General features: G+C 35.9%; 2 pseudogenes; one reads left to right on the top strand and one right to left on the bottom strand.

Moving 5' to 3' along the window:
- Nucleotides 1-7,917: 7,917 nt before the first annotated feature.
- Nucleotides 7,918-9,773, bottom strand: LOC109489721 (annotated as a pseudogene).
- Nucleotides 9,774-9,973: 200 nt separating this feature from the next.
- Nucleotides 9,974-12,904, top strand: part of LOC109489723 — a 34,318-nt pseudogene continuing 31,387 nt past the window's right edge.

Below are 12,904 nucleotides of genomic sequence, written 5' to 3'. Positions count from 1 at the left end.
TCTTTTGATTTCCAAGTCTATAATAATTTTATTATTAACATTCTCCAAACAGTGTATTTGCTACCTTATGCTTTCCTTAGGTGAAGACCTATGACTATTTTTAGCTAATAAGATATGAATGAGAATTATAACAATATTCTTTTATGTGGTGTAGTATAAAGCTTGCTTATGATTGATTCTTTAATCTGTTTTTCCCTGATATGCCATCTGAGGAAGATACATATTCTATATCATGTGGCTGTAAATTGGTAGGTCCTCCATGAGACTTCATTCTTGAATGACTCTGGGTATTATGGACACTACCCTTCCCCTGAGGGATCCCAGATAACAACATTTAAAATAAATGACTAATATCTATCTTTGTGATATTACTTTATTGTGATTTGAGAGTCAGTTTGTTATCACAAGCATAACTGGTCTATCCTGACTAATGTAGAAATTTTTACCAAAGGTATGGTGGCATCTTGGAGGTTAACAGTAGTTATTTAAGAGCCTAATACACGAGGCTGGAAAGATGAGAATCCATGTTTCACACTGCCAAATATTTAGTAAAACTCTCTTGAAGCACCTTGGAAGGCAGATCCAGTACTCTATAAAATTATATTTCTAAAGAAAGAGGTTGGAAAATGGAAAGTTAGTCGTATATGTTTGTTGCTTTTTGTGGGCTGAATTGTGTTCTCCTGAAATTCTCATGTTGAAGCCCTAATCACTAATGAGACTATATTTTGAAATAGGGACTTTAAAGCAGTCATTAAGGTTGAATGGGGTTATATTGGGTGGGGTCCTAATCCAAAATGACTGGTACCCTTATAAGAAGAGAAAGAGACACCAGAGATGCAGGAGCACAGGAAAAAGGTCATATCAGGACACAGTGAGAAGGCAGCCATCTCCAAGATGTGCAGAGACGCCTCAGGAGAAGTCAGACTGGTTGATACCTAGCCTCCAGAACTGTGAGAAAATAAATTTCTGTTGTTTAAACCACCAATCTGTGGTTATTTTTGTTACGGCAACCATAGAAATTAAAAGAGTTGCTATTGACTGCTATTGGCAACAAATTATAAGAGATTATTAGCAAAAGAAGAAAGAATGACTCATTTGCCCCCTTAGAACCCCACTTTTTCTAAAGCAGGGAAAGAACTGAAAAGACTGTGTAGCTCCCAGAGAAAGCATCCTTCCCCAGCATACTTCAGATATGGCCAAAGAGGTTACATGGAGAAGAAGGAACCTCTAAGAGGCCAAGTTAACAGTGGACAGGGTAGTTCTTCCAGGGAGCAAAATCAGTGCCTAATCAAGAATCATTTCTCATTCCACGGGGTGCCTGGGTGATTCAGTTGGTTAACCATCTGTTTTGGGCTCAGGTTATGAGCACAGAGTTCTGAGATCGAGTCCTGCATCCTACTCCCTGCTCAGCGGGAGCCTGCTTCTCCCCCACCCCTGCTCATGCTCTCACTATCTCTCTTTCAAACAAATAAATAAAATCTTTAAAAAAAAATCGTTTCACATCCCAGCGTAAAGTTGTTGAAATTGTTAGAGTAATTGCTGGGTATCTCACATTCTTCTTCTCAATTTTTTTTTAAATTAACTGTCCCCATTTCTCTATTAAGCATTTTTTTTTTGGATGGAGAGTAAAGATTTTCTTGCTCCCTCCTTGCCTCGGTCCCTGCCTTCCATCCTTCCTTCTCCAGTGGACTGCATGCATAGATTACCACAGCCAGAGTTAGATCCTGGCCTTCAGTCTGGATTCAGTGCCTGGCTGGACTAATTGGCTTATCTCTACTGGGAACAAAGTGAGTGTTCTAAGTGTGGGAGAAAGGACATGGCCTAAATATATTGAGATATTATACCACTATGGAAAAATTTTTCAGATAAATAAAAATACAGATAGAATACTTTACAGATTTTGAAATCATTGTTAACCGTTCTGTATTCAACCACACTGAACCACATTGAACATGAAGTCGTAATCAATATAGCCATCTGAAGACATTCTTAACTCCAGTTTGGTTTTGGTACTATGATATTACACATTACTTGTTTTTAAATATCTTATGTAATTTTCTCCCATTTTGAAATAGTCACTTAACTCTGCCTAGATTCTTTTGCAAAAAAAAAAAAAGTAAAACAAAATAAAAGGACAAAAGGACCTTAGTTTTTTGTTCTGATCCTACCAATCCTCCCATTTAAAGTGCTTTTCTTCTTTTATCTATATGTCAAGTAGGAAAAACAAAATTGAAGTAAGATACTTAAAAGCCTTATAAGGGATAGAAACATTTTCCATATTTTACTGCTACTACTTAAACTACTATAAAGTTGAAAAAGCACTAATAAAAATATATTTCTGTTACTAATATTTTTTAAAATGACTTTTCTTTGTCTTTACCAACCAGAATGAGTTGTTTTCCTACTTGGGTTATATTTAGTTTTATGTTTCCCACAGCTATTTAATTCCTTAGTCAGGTGGTTGATTTATATGAAATTTTTGTTTATGTCTCTAATGCCCTCATGTTATTAGGGATGAATGACTTGAAGTAGCAAACAAATTAGGAAGATTTCTCAGAGGTATTTAACTCTGGCAAAAACAAAATAATTAAAAATATTAAGGCAATTTATAAATTAAAAATATTAAGATGATTCTGAAAATTTATTTCATTACTAAGCCAAGTTGGATTCACCTTTTCATCCTGCAAATATTTTAAAACAAAATCAGAAGAGCCATTGCTTACCACACATAATGATGTTCACCAGACTGGAAATGCCTGAAATTCCAAAGTTAATTACAGTAGACTGTCAGTGTGGATACGTTTATATTATGATTTCATCCGTTATCACACCACTGAGGATATCACTCTTTTCAGTGGGATGCTAATTATATGGCAACAAAATTATCACACACTTACAGTCAGTATATATAACACATTTTTTCAATCTCCCAGATTTTTTTTGTTCCCACCTCAATATGTATGGCATTATAAATCCTGTGTAATGAACACAATAACCTTATGAGATAGGTATTATTATCCATAGTCATATTACAGTAGAGGAAGTTGATGTACCAAGAGATTAGTAATCACCTTGTTCTCATTTTCTATATCTGTGCAAAATCTCTCCCTCAACCTAGTGGCTTAAAACAATCTTTTATTTTCCTCATGAATTTGTGGATCAGGAGATTAGAACAGTTTTGGGAGGGCAGTTCTCTCATGGGTACAGGATGGGCAAGCCAACCCAAGGTGGCTTCTTCGCTTACATGTCTGTTGCCTTGCTGCTGCCTTGTCTCTCTCTCTATGGCAACTCTTCCTCCAGACCTTTCTGTGCAGCTTGCACTTGTTGGAGCGTGGTGATCTCATTAATAAAAGTGAAGAGTAAGAAGCCAATGAAGGCTGCACATACCACCAATCAAGGAGGTCGAGGATAACACCCTAAGGAAAGTTTCAGATAATATAAGAACATAGGAACCTTTATAATTTACCTAAGTTTGTTATTTTTTACCCCTGTTTTTCTATAGTGACTAACAAAATAAATTTCAAACAGAAATTTCAAGTAGAAATGTATTTTAAGGCTATAAAAGTAGAGGCGTACTAAGAGAAACTGTGCCTCACTCTGTAAACTTTTCTGAGGGGGAAATATAAATAGCAATAGATTTAAGAGAAAGAAAAAAAAAGCTATATTCATAGGATCTGTGGGGAGGTAGAAAAAGTTAGAAAATGAGAATGCCCAGCAGTCTTTCTGGGAACTTAGGTTTTTGCAGATTTCCCATATATGCAAAAGAAAATTTGAATCACTATTAATCTTAGGAAAAATTTAGAAGGCCTTTCCTTAGGGTATCCCATGTCTTGTACTGTAGGCAAACCTTATAGATAGTGCAGGTTTGGTTCCAGAACACAGCAATGAAATGACTATTGTAATAAAGTGAACCCGATGAATTTTTTTGTTTTTCCAGTGCACGTAAAAGTTATTTTAGTGCTATATTGTAGTCTGTTAAATGTGCAGTAGAATTATGTCTAAGAATAAAGACACATCTTAATTAAGAATCCTTTATTACAAAAAATGCTAACCATTATCTGAGCTTTCAGTAAACTATAGTCACTGATCACTGGGACAAATATAAGAATAATAATAAAATAATAATAATAATAATAATAATAATAATAATAATAATAGTGATTGAAATATTGCAAGAATTACCAAAATGTGACACAGAGACAGGAAGTGAGCAAAGGCCATTGGAAAGCTGTCACCAATAGATTTACTCAAAATAGAGTTTCCACAAACCTTCTAAGAAACACAGTATCTGTGAAGCACAATAAAACTGGGAGCAATAAAATGAGGTTTGCTTGTATTTTTAAGGAAAAAGAAAGATTATATAACACACATGGAATGACTTCTCTTACCTTTTTTTATACCTTTAATTTCACTATAGTTAACCTACAGTGTTATTAGTTGCAGGTGTACAATACAGTGATTCAACAATTCTGTACATTATTCAGTGCTCATCATGATATGTGTACTCTTTAATCTCCTTCACCTATTGCCCACCTTCCCTCTGAGGACTATCAGTTTGCTCTCTGTAGTTAAAAGTCTGTTTCTTGGTTTGTCTCTTTTTTCCTTTGTTCATTTGTTTTGTTTCTTAAATTCCACATATGAGTGAAATCATACGGTATTTGTCTTTCTCTGATTGACTTACTTCATTTAGCATAATACCCTCTAGATCCACCTTTGTTGTTGCAGATGGCAAGATTTCATTCTTTTCTTATGGCCGAGTAATATTTTATTGTGTATATATACCATCTCTTCCTCATCCATTCATCTGCCAGTGGACACTTGGGCTGCTTCCATAATTTGGCTGTTTGAAATAATGCTGCAATAAACATAGGGGTGTACATATCTCTCTGAATTAGTGTTTTGTATTATTTGTGTAAATACCCAGAAGTGGAATTACTGGCTATTATGGTAATTCTACTTTTAATTTTTTGAAGAACCTCCATGCTGTTGTCCACACTGATTGCACCAATTTACACTCCCACCAACACAGCATGGAGATTCCTTGTTCTCCACATCCTCGCCAAAACTTGTTGTTTCTTGTGTTTTTGATTTTAGGCATTATGACAGGTGTGAGATGATACCTCATTGTGGTTTTGATTTGCATTTCCCTGATGATGAGTGATGTTGAGCATCTTTTCATGTGTCTGTTCACCATCTGCATATCTTCTTTGGAAAAGTCTCTGCTCATGTGTTCTGCCTATTTAATTTGGATTACTTGTTGTTTTAATGTTGAGTTGTGTAAGTTCTTAATATAGTTTAGATACTAACCCTTTATCAGACATGTCATTCCAAATATCTTCTCCCATTCAGCAGGCTTTTAGTTCAGTTGATTTTTTTCCTTTGCTGTGCAGAAGCTTTTTATTTTGATTAGTCCCAAGAGTTCATTTTTGCTTTTGTTTCCCTTGTCTTGGGAGACCTATATAGAAAAATGTTGCTAAGGCCAATGTCAAAGAAATTACTGTAGGATTTTCATGGTTTTATATCTCACATTTGGGTCTTTAATCCATTTTGAGATTATTTTTGTAAATGGTGTAAGAAAGAGAGTGGCCCAGTTTCATTCTTTTGCATGCAGCTGTCCAGTTTTCCCAACACCATTTGTGGAAGAGGCTGCCTCTTTCCCATTGCATATTCCTGTCTCCTTTTTTGAAGATTAATTGACCATGTATCATGGGTTTATTTTTTGGCTCTGTCCCTGTCCATTGATCTGTGTGTCTGTTTTTGTGCCAGTACCATACTGTTTGATTACTACAGCTTTGTCCAATACCTTGAAATCTGGGATCGTGATTCCTCCTGTTTTGCTCTTTTTCAAATTTGCTTTGGATACCCAGGGTGTTTTGTGGTTCCATACAAATTTTAGGATTATTTGTTCTACTTCTATGAAGAATGTTGTTGGAATTTTCATTAAGGTTGCATTAAATCTGTAGATTGCTTTGGGTAGTATGGAAATTTTAATGATATCTGTTCGTTATTCTTAAAGGTTTATTTATTTTAGAGAGAGAATGGGGGGGTGCAGGGAGAGAGGGAGAGAGAGAATCCTTAAGCAGACTCCCTACTGAGTGTGGAGTCTGATGCAGTGCTTAATCCCAGGACCCTGCAATCATGTCATGAGTGGAAATCAAGTGTTGGCCACTTAACTACTGAGCCACTCAAGTGCCCCTATGATATTTGTTTTTCTAATCCATGAGCGTGGAATATTTTTCCACTCGTTTGTGTGGTCTTCAATTTCTTTTATCAATGTTTTATAGTTTTCAGAGTACAGGTCTTTCACCTCACTGGTTGAGTTTATTCCTAAGTATTGTATTATTTTTGGTGTAATTTTATTTATTTATTTATTTTTAAAGATTTTATTTATTTATTTGACAGAGAGACAGCCAGTGAGAGAGGGAACACAAGCAGGGGGAGTGGGAGAGGAAGAAGCAGGCTCATAGCGGAAAAGCCTGATGTGGGGCTCGATCCCATAATGCCGGGATCACGCCCTGAGCCGAAGGCAGACGCTTAACCGCTGTGCCACCCAGGCACCCCTATTTTTGGTGTAATTTTAATTTCTATTTCTGCCACTTTATTATTACTGTATAGAAATGCAACAGATTTCTGTATATGGGTTTTATATCCTGCCACCTTACTGAATTCATTTATCAGTTCTAATAGTTTTTTGGTGGAGTCTTTAGGGTTTTCTATATGGAGCATCATGTCATCTTCAAATAGTGAAACTTTTACTTCTTCCTTACTAATTTGGATGGCTTTTATTCCTCCTTCTTCTCTGACTGCTGTGGCCAGGACTTCCAGTACTATGTTGAATAAAGTTGGTGAGAGCAGACATCCTTGTCTTATTCTTGATTTCTTCAGTTTTTCACTGCTGAGTATGAAGTTAGCTGTGGGTTTTTAATATATGGCCTTTATTATGTTTAGGTGTGTTCCCTCTAAATCTTTGTTGAGGGTTTTTAGCATGAATGAATGTTGTACTTTGTCAAAAGCTTTTCCTGTATCTATTGAAATGATCATAGGTTTTTATCCTTTCTCTTGTTAATGTGATGTATCACATTGATCAATTTGCAAATATTGAACCACATTTGCATCCTACTTGATTGTGGTGAATGATTTTTTTCAAGTCATGTTAGATTCAGATTTGTAACAACATGGATGAACCTAGAAGACATGGTAAGTGAAATAACCCAGACACAGAAAGAAAAATACTACATGATATCACTTATATGTGGAGTCTAAAAAAGGTCAAACTCTAAGAATGTTAAAATCTAAAACAGGAGGGGCACCTGGGTGGCTCAGTCAGTTAAGCGTCTGCCTTTGGCTCAGGTCATGATCCCGGGGTCCTGGGATTGAGTCCCGTGTTGGGCTCCCTGCTCCGTGTGTTCTCACTCACTCTCTCTCAAATAAATTAATAAAATCTTTAAAAAAAATCTAAAACCATAATAGCAGAACGTTGCTTCCAGTGGCTATGTTAATTAGCTTGATGGTGATAATCATTTCACAATGTATGCATATACAAAAACATCATGTTGTACTCTTTAAATATATATATATATATATATAATTTGTTAATCATACTTCAGTAAAACTGGAAACCAGAAGAATTATATGATAATTATAGTTACTTCATATGATTATCAAAAACACTGACTAAAAATTGTAACTCTTCTGGTAGTTGCGTGGTAATGTTTTATTGTGATTTTAATGTGCATTTCCCTATTGAGTAATGATGATGAGGCAATTTTTATAAGTTAGACATTTGATTTTCCTGTTTTACAAAATGTGCATTTAATTCTTTTAACCATTTTCCCTTCATTGATATTTATTTGTTTATTTTGAAGTGAACATAACCTCAAGATTTTATTGCCTTCATAGTATAACAGTATATGAAGCTTAGAACTGGTTCATTTCACCCATTCTCTTCTTATCTCTTCCTAGCTCAAAATGCTTGCATCTCTTAATAGCCAGCATTCTCCTACATCTATAATTGGGCTCAACACATTCAAGCCTCAGCACAATCTTCTCTGTATTTTAGCCTTTTTCTGAAAGATCGGCTTAGTCTGCCCACCATAGCTACTCTGCTTCCTGTCATAATGCCACTTTCCCTGGGCATAAATAGAATCTTTGCCTTTCTTGTATTCTGTCACTTTGTGTGGTTGGTGCTTGCCACACTTCCTGTGGATAGTCCAGCAGGTTTTAGGAACATTCACTATGTTTGCAAGAGAGCTTTCTGCGTGGAAAGCTAATTAGTGATATTTAGACATTTCTTATTGATACTGGTCAGTTATTATATGTATTAGAAGTATCTGATCTCATAGTGTGGCTTGTCTTTTTATTCTTTTATTGAGGCACCTGAATAAAATAATCCATGAAGTTGGATTTAGTTCAATTCATAATTTTTTTCCCTTTATGCTTAGTGCTTTTTGAAAAATCTTTGTCTACATGGGGGTCATAAAGATATTTTATTTCACTCCTAGAAGCTTTATTTTTTTGTCTGTCTCATTTAGAATTCTACTTCATTTGGAATATATGTTTTTGAATGGTAGAAGGCAGGATTTAGGATTCATTCGGTTACATATGGTTAGCCAGCTGACTCAACACATTTATTCAACAGACTGTTCTCTTACTTCAGTGCAGAGCGCATTTGTCAATGCCCTTTGGTGGATATACATGGGTCTGTTTTGGGACTTTTATTCTATTGGTTTGTTTATTAATGCTTGTGCTAAGGCATACTGTCTTTATTACTATATTTTAAAATAAGCTTTGATAACTGTTGGTTAAGTTCCATATTTTTTTTTCTTCCTTGGTATTGTCTTGGCTATTTTTGGTTCTTTACATTTTATATAAATATAAGAAATTACCTGCCAATTTTTATACAAGATTAATAATAATACTAGCATTACTAACAATAATAATTACAAAGTCATCCCCCTATTGATAGGTGTGAAGATGATTTAATTTTTTTTTACCAAAAGAAACAAAACATTTTGCATGTTAAAAACATTCTTATTTTTGATCAATTACTTAAGGCACAATTTCCAGAAGTGCAATTATCTGGTCAAAAGGATGAGTACTTTGATATGATGTGTTTGATATATTTTGTTAACTGCTATCAAACAGCTTTTACTCACTGTGCTGATAGCTAGCGGGATGCAAGACAATAGTTATTTGTGTAATCATACCATCTGTATGTAACACAATTAAAAAGTGTAACACTTTATCTACAAAAGACATAATACATCCTTGGCTCTGCCTTACTTTGCTTGTGTTTATTTTGAGCATTTAAATGTATTTGTGTTTACCAGTTTTATTTATTTTCTTATAAATCAACCAAGAGTGAGATAAAAACCTTGATCGAGTTTGTACTTGTTGGCAATCTCACTGGTATTGCTTTAGGAAAAATAACTATTGGCTGAACAGTAAGGCTTTATGTGTAGCATTTTGTGTGGTGGCTGCTTATGTACAGTGAAGGAAATAAGTCTACTTTAGATCTTTTGAGTTTGAGAAGCTTCCAGTAAAAAAAAAAATTAAAGAAGTTATAATAGGGTTTCTCTCAGCTGTTCAACTTCTCTCTACAGCTTGGATCCCACTATTTGCCATAGAAGTGAGGATTTTGGGATCCCAACATCTGGAGAGTAAAGGGGACCTACAGGAACATGAATTGAGTAGTATTTACCATGGTAAATCTTCCTTAGTACTAAGTCCAGTGTTCCACTCTTCTCAGTATGGTTGGTGTCATCAGTGCACATTTGTCAATGTGGGGTAAGCACAGAGACTTCCTCCATTTTCTTGAACCACAGCATAATCCAAGAAAGTCCCTGCCTAAGTATAATAGATTGTGGCTTTCAATGTCATCTCAAGAGGGGCCAGTGCTAATGACCAGCATGTGCCCTCTCTATGGCAGTGCGAAGCGCTATTGACACAAAGTAGTTTTATATTATTTTGCGTAATGAGCACTGTGTCTGTTATCTCTTCATGTAAGTAATTCACAAGCAGATGCTCTTATGTATACGCTTTCCTGTGTCTAGACATAGTTAGCACAACTCACGAGTGCCCTGCAGTTTTGGAACACGAAACTTCTCTCTGAAAAAGACAGAACTGAAATTCTAGTAGCTCATTTCTTTGCCTTGTAAATATATGTCATTTTTTTTTCTTAAATAGTTGATTCTTTCTTGATACTGAAGTGGTATGTCCTTTGTAAAAACTTGTGCAATACTATAGCAATGAAAGTTCAAACTCACCATTAATTTGGAAATAAATGCTATTAACATTGTAGAGTAAATCCAGGGTTTTTTTTAGATAGATCGATAGAGATAGACAGACTCATACATACACATATACTATACAAGTCTTTTGTAATCTGTATTTTTCCCTAAGTAAAGTGTTGGGATTAAGTGCTGTGATTTCTCCGTGTCGATAGATATCAACTTGCATCTCTGTTTTTAGCAAGTTATTATATAGAATTCCCTGTATGGATGTATCATACTTGATGTAACCAGCCATCTCCTGAGGAAAATTTGGTTGGGCTAACTTATATCCTAATGTACCCACACAGTTGAACAAAGGCAGCAGATGGCTAGAGGAAAGGACACACATCCTCCAGAGTGTTGGGAGTGTTGGACACACACACAGCAGTAGCACAGGCCCTATTCTAGAGCTTCACAGAGCTTTAGAAAATAGGTATTGCCAGCAGAGCTTATAACTATCTCACTTTGCATTTGAACAGTCGCTCCCACTGTTTCTCTTCTTTTTGTTTCTTTCTTTTTTTAAAAAAAGATTTAATTTATTTGTCAGAGAGAGAGAGCAGAAGCAGGGGGAGCAGCAGGCAGAGGGAGAAGCAGGCTCCCTGCTCAGCGGGGAGCCTGATGCAGGACTTGATCCAGGACCCGGGGTCATGACCTGAGCCCTGAGCCGAAGGCAGACACTTAACCAGTTGAGCCACCCAGGCGTCCCATTCCCATTGTTTCCATCTCTCATGGACAGCACTTATGTAGAACAGCTCTGTAAGAAAGCTAAGTGGAGCCTACTCACTCCCTTCTCACTTCCTGTTACTTCCACAAGAAACCACTATAACTGTAACCCATGCCTCTGGCTGGTCTGCGTCTTATGGAAACCAAAGAAACATCACCAAAAGACCTGGAGGTGGCATCTGCTTCCTATTGCTTTTCTCATCAAATATTCTTATAATTTTTGGGGAGATTTTCAGATTTTTTCCTATCCTATTTTTGTAAAAATATTTTCACTTTCTGTTCTTCACATGTTTACATTTTATTTAAAAAAATTTTTTTTATTTTGGAAAAATTTAGGTTTATAGAAAAGTTGCAAAGATAGTAGAGAGTTCCTGTATACCTTTAACACTGTTAAATTTCCCTCTAATACTATCATCGTATATTACTACAGCACATTTCTCAGCGGTACTAAGAATCTAACATTGGTACATTACTGGTTTGGGATTTCAGCATTTTTCTATTAATTTCCTTTTTCTATTCTAATTCCTTTAAATATTTTTACCAGTACTTTCTTATTTTTGTCAAACTTTCTTATTCTCCTTTGTGAAGGTTTTTATGTGTCAAATCTATTTCAGCGCATGTGTGCACACACACACACACACACAGAATTTTGATTTCAGTGGATCCACACAGTTATTTTTGATCCACTTGACATGTCATTGCTCTTTATACAACAATCATTGTGAAAGACTATTGCTATCTTGTCATAATTCAGCCTTCTCAGCTCCATTAAACTGTAATAAAATATGAGTGTACCTGTTTGAATAGCTATTGTGCTTCAAAGCTTATTAGATATAGTTTCTTTCCCTGATTTTTGATACAAATTCTGTATATGGACACCTACCCTACCCGTTCCAGGATGTCTCCTTTCTCTCTTTTGATTCCTTACTTTCTTCTTCAAACAGATAATAGGACTTTCTCAGGGTTACCTCAGTGAGTTGTAAGCTGGACCCTCGAGGGCAAAGAGATACAACTCAGTGAGACAGAGAGGTGTGAAGAAGTAGGTAACACTACCAAATTGGAATCTGCTATAATCCAAATTTTAATAGCAGTCGTAAGTTATAATTCAGAATCAAATTAACATAATAGATTACAGTAAAATATTATTACAATATTAGAATGGACCTCAGTCTTAAAGATTAGCATGCCTACCTGTTAGTAATTGAGTTACGCTAATGTCTGACCAGGAGCCAGGCGGCAATATGGGTTAGCAAAGAGTATTTCTACAAGTTTATGAAAGCTTGTGAACATATAAAACAAAGATGATGTTAACACATAAAAAATAGATAACATAAGTAAAAGCGAAGCACGACAATTTGCAAGTTAATAGAGACCTCCCCCCAAAAATGAGTGTGAAAGTTATGAAAGTGCCCCAAAGCATTCAGCAAGAATGCCACATTTTCCTAAATTAAGTAGATCCAACACTAAGCTTATAATTGTCAGGCAGAGTAGCAGATAATGAGGTTGAGGACATTTGGGAAACAGAAGGGATACCAAGGACAGTTTTACTTTTTATTGGGGTTGCACCAGCTCCAGAAAGATTAAGCAGTTTCACATGTTTAGGAACTGCTCTCCAATTTCAATTCATATAGGTCAATATTTAGATGTTTGAAGGTGATTTGAGGGAAGTGGATGATTTACTTCCTGCCAAGCTAGGGTATGGGGAAATTTATTCAGGGTTTCTAGGCACTATATTCAGGGTCTTATTTTACTCCAGCACGTGGATAGGAATCCCGCCTCCTGCGTGTACCCTCGCCTCATGCACAAATAGTAGTAGCAGAGCTACACTCAAGTAATCCCCATCACTCTTGCCAACACTGCACCTTACAAGCTAACATTATGCCCTCTTCTCAGGGAAGCTCACTTTTTCC

Source organism: Ailuropoda melanoleuca, chromosome 7 (assembly GCF_002007445.2).
Source record: "Ailuropoda melanoleuca isolate Jingjing chromosome 7, ASM200744v2, whole genome shotgun sequence".
Lineage (NCBI taxonomy): Eukaryota > Metazoa > Chordata > Mammalia > Carnivora > Ursidae > Ailuropoda > Ailuropoda melanoleuca.
This window is presented reverse-complemented; position numbering and strand designations above follow the sequence as displayed.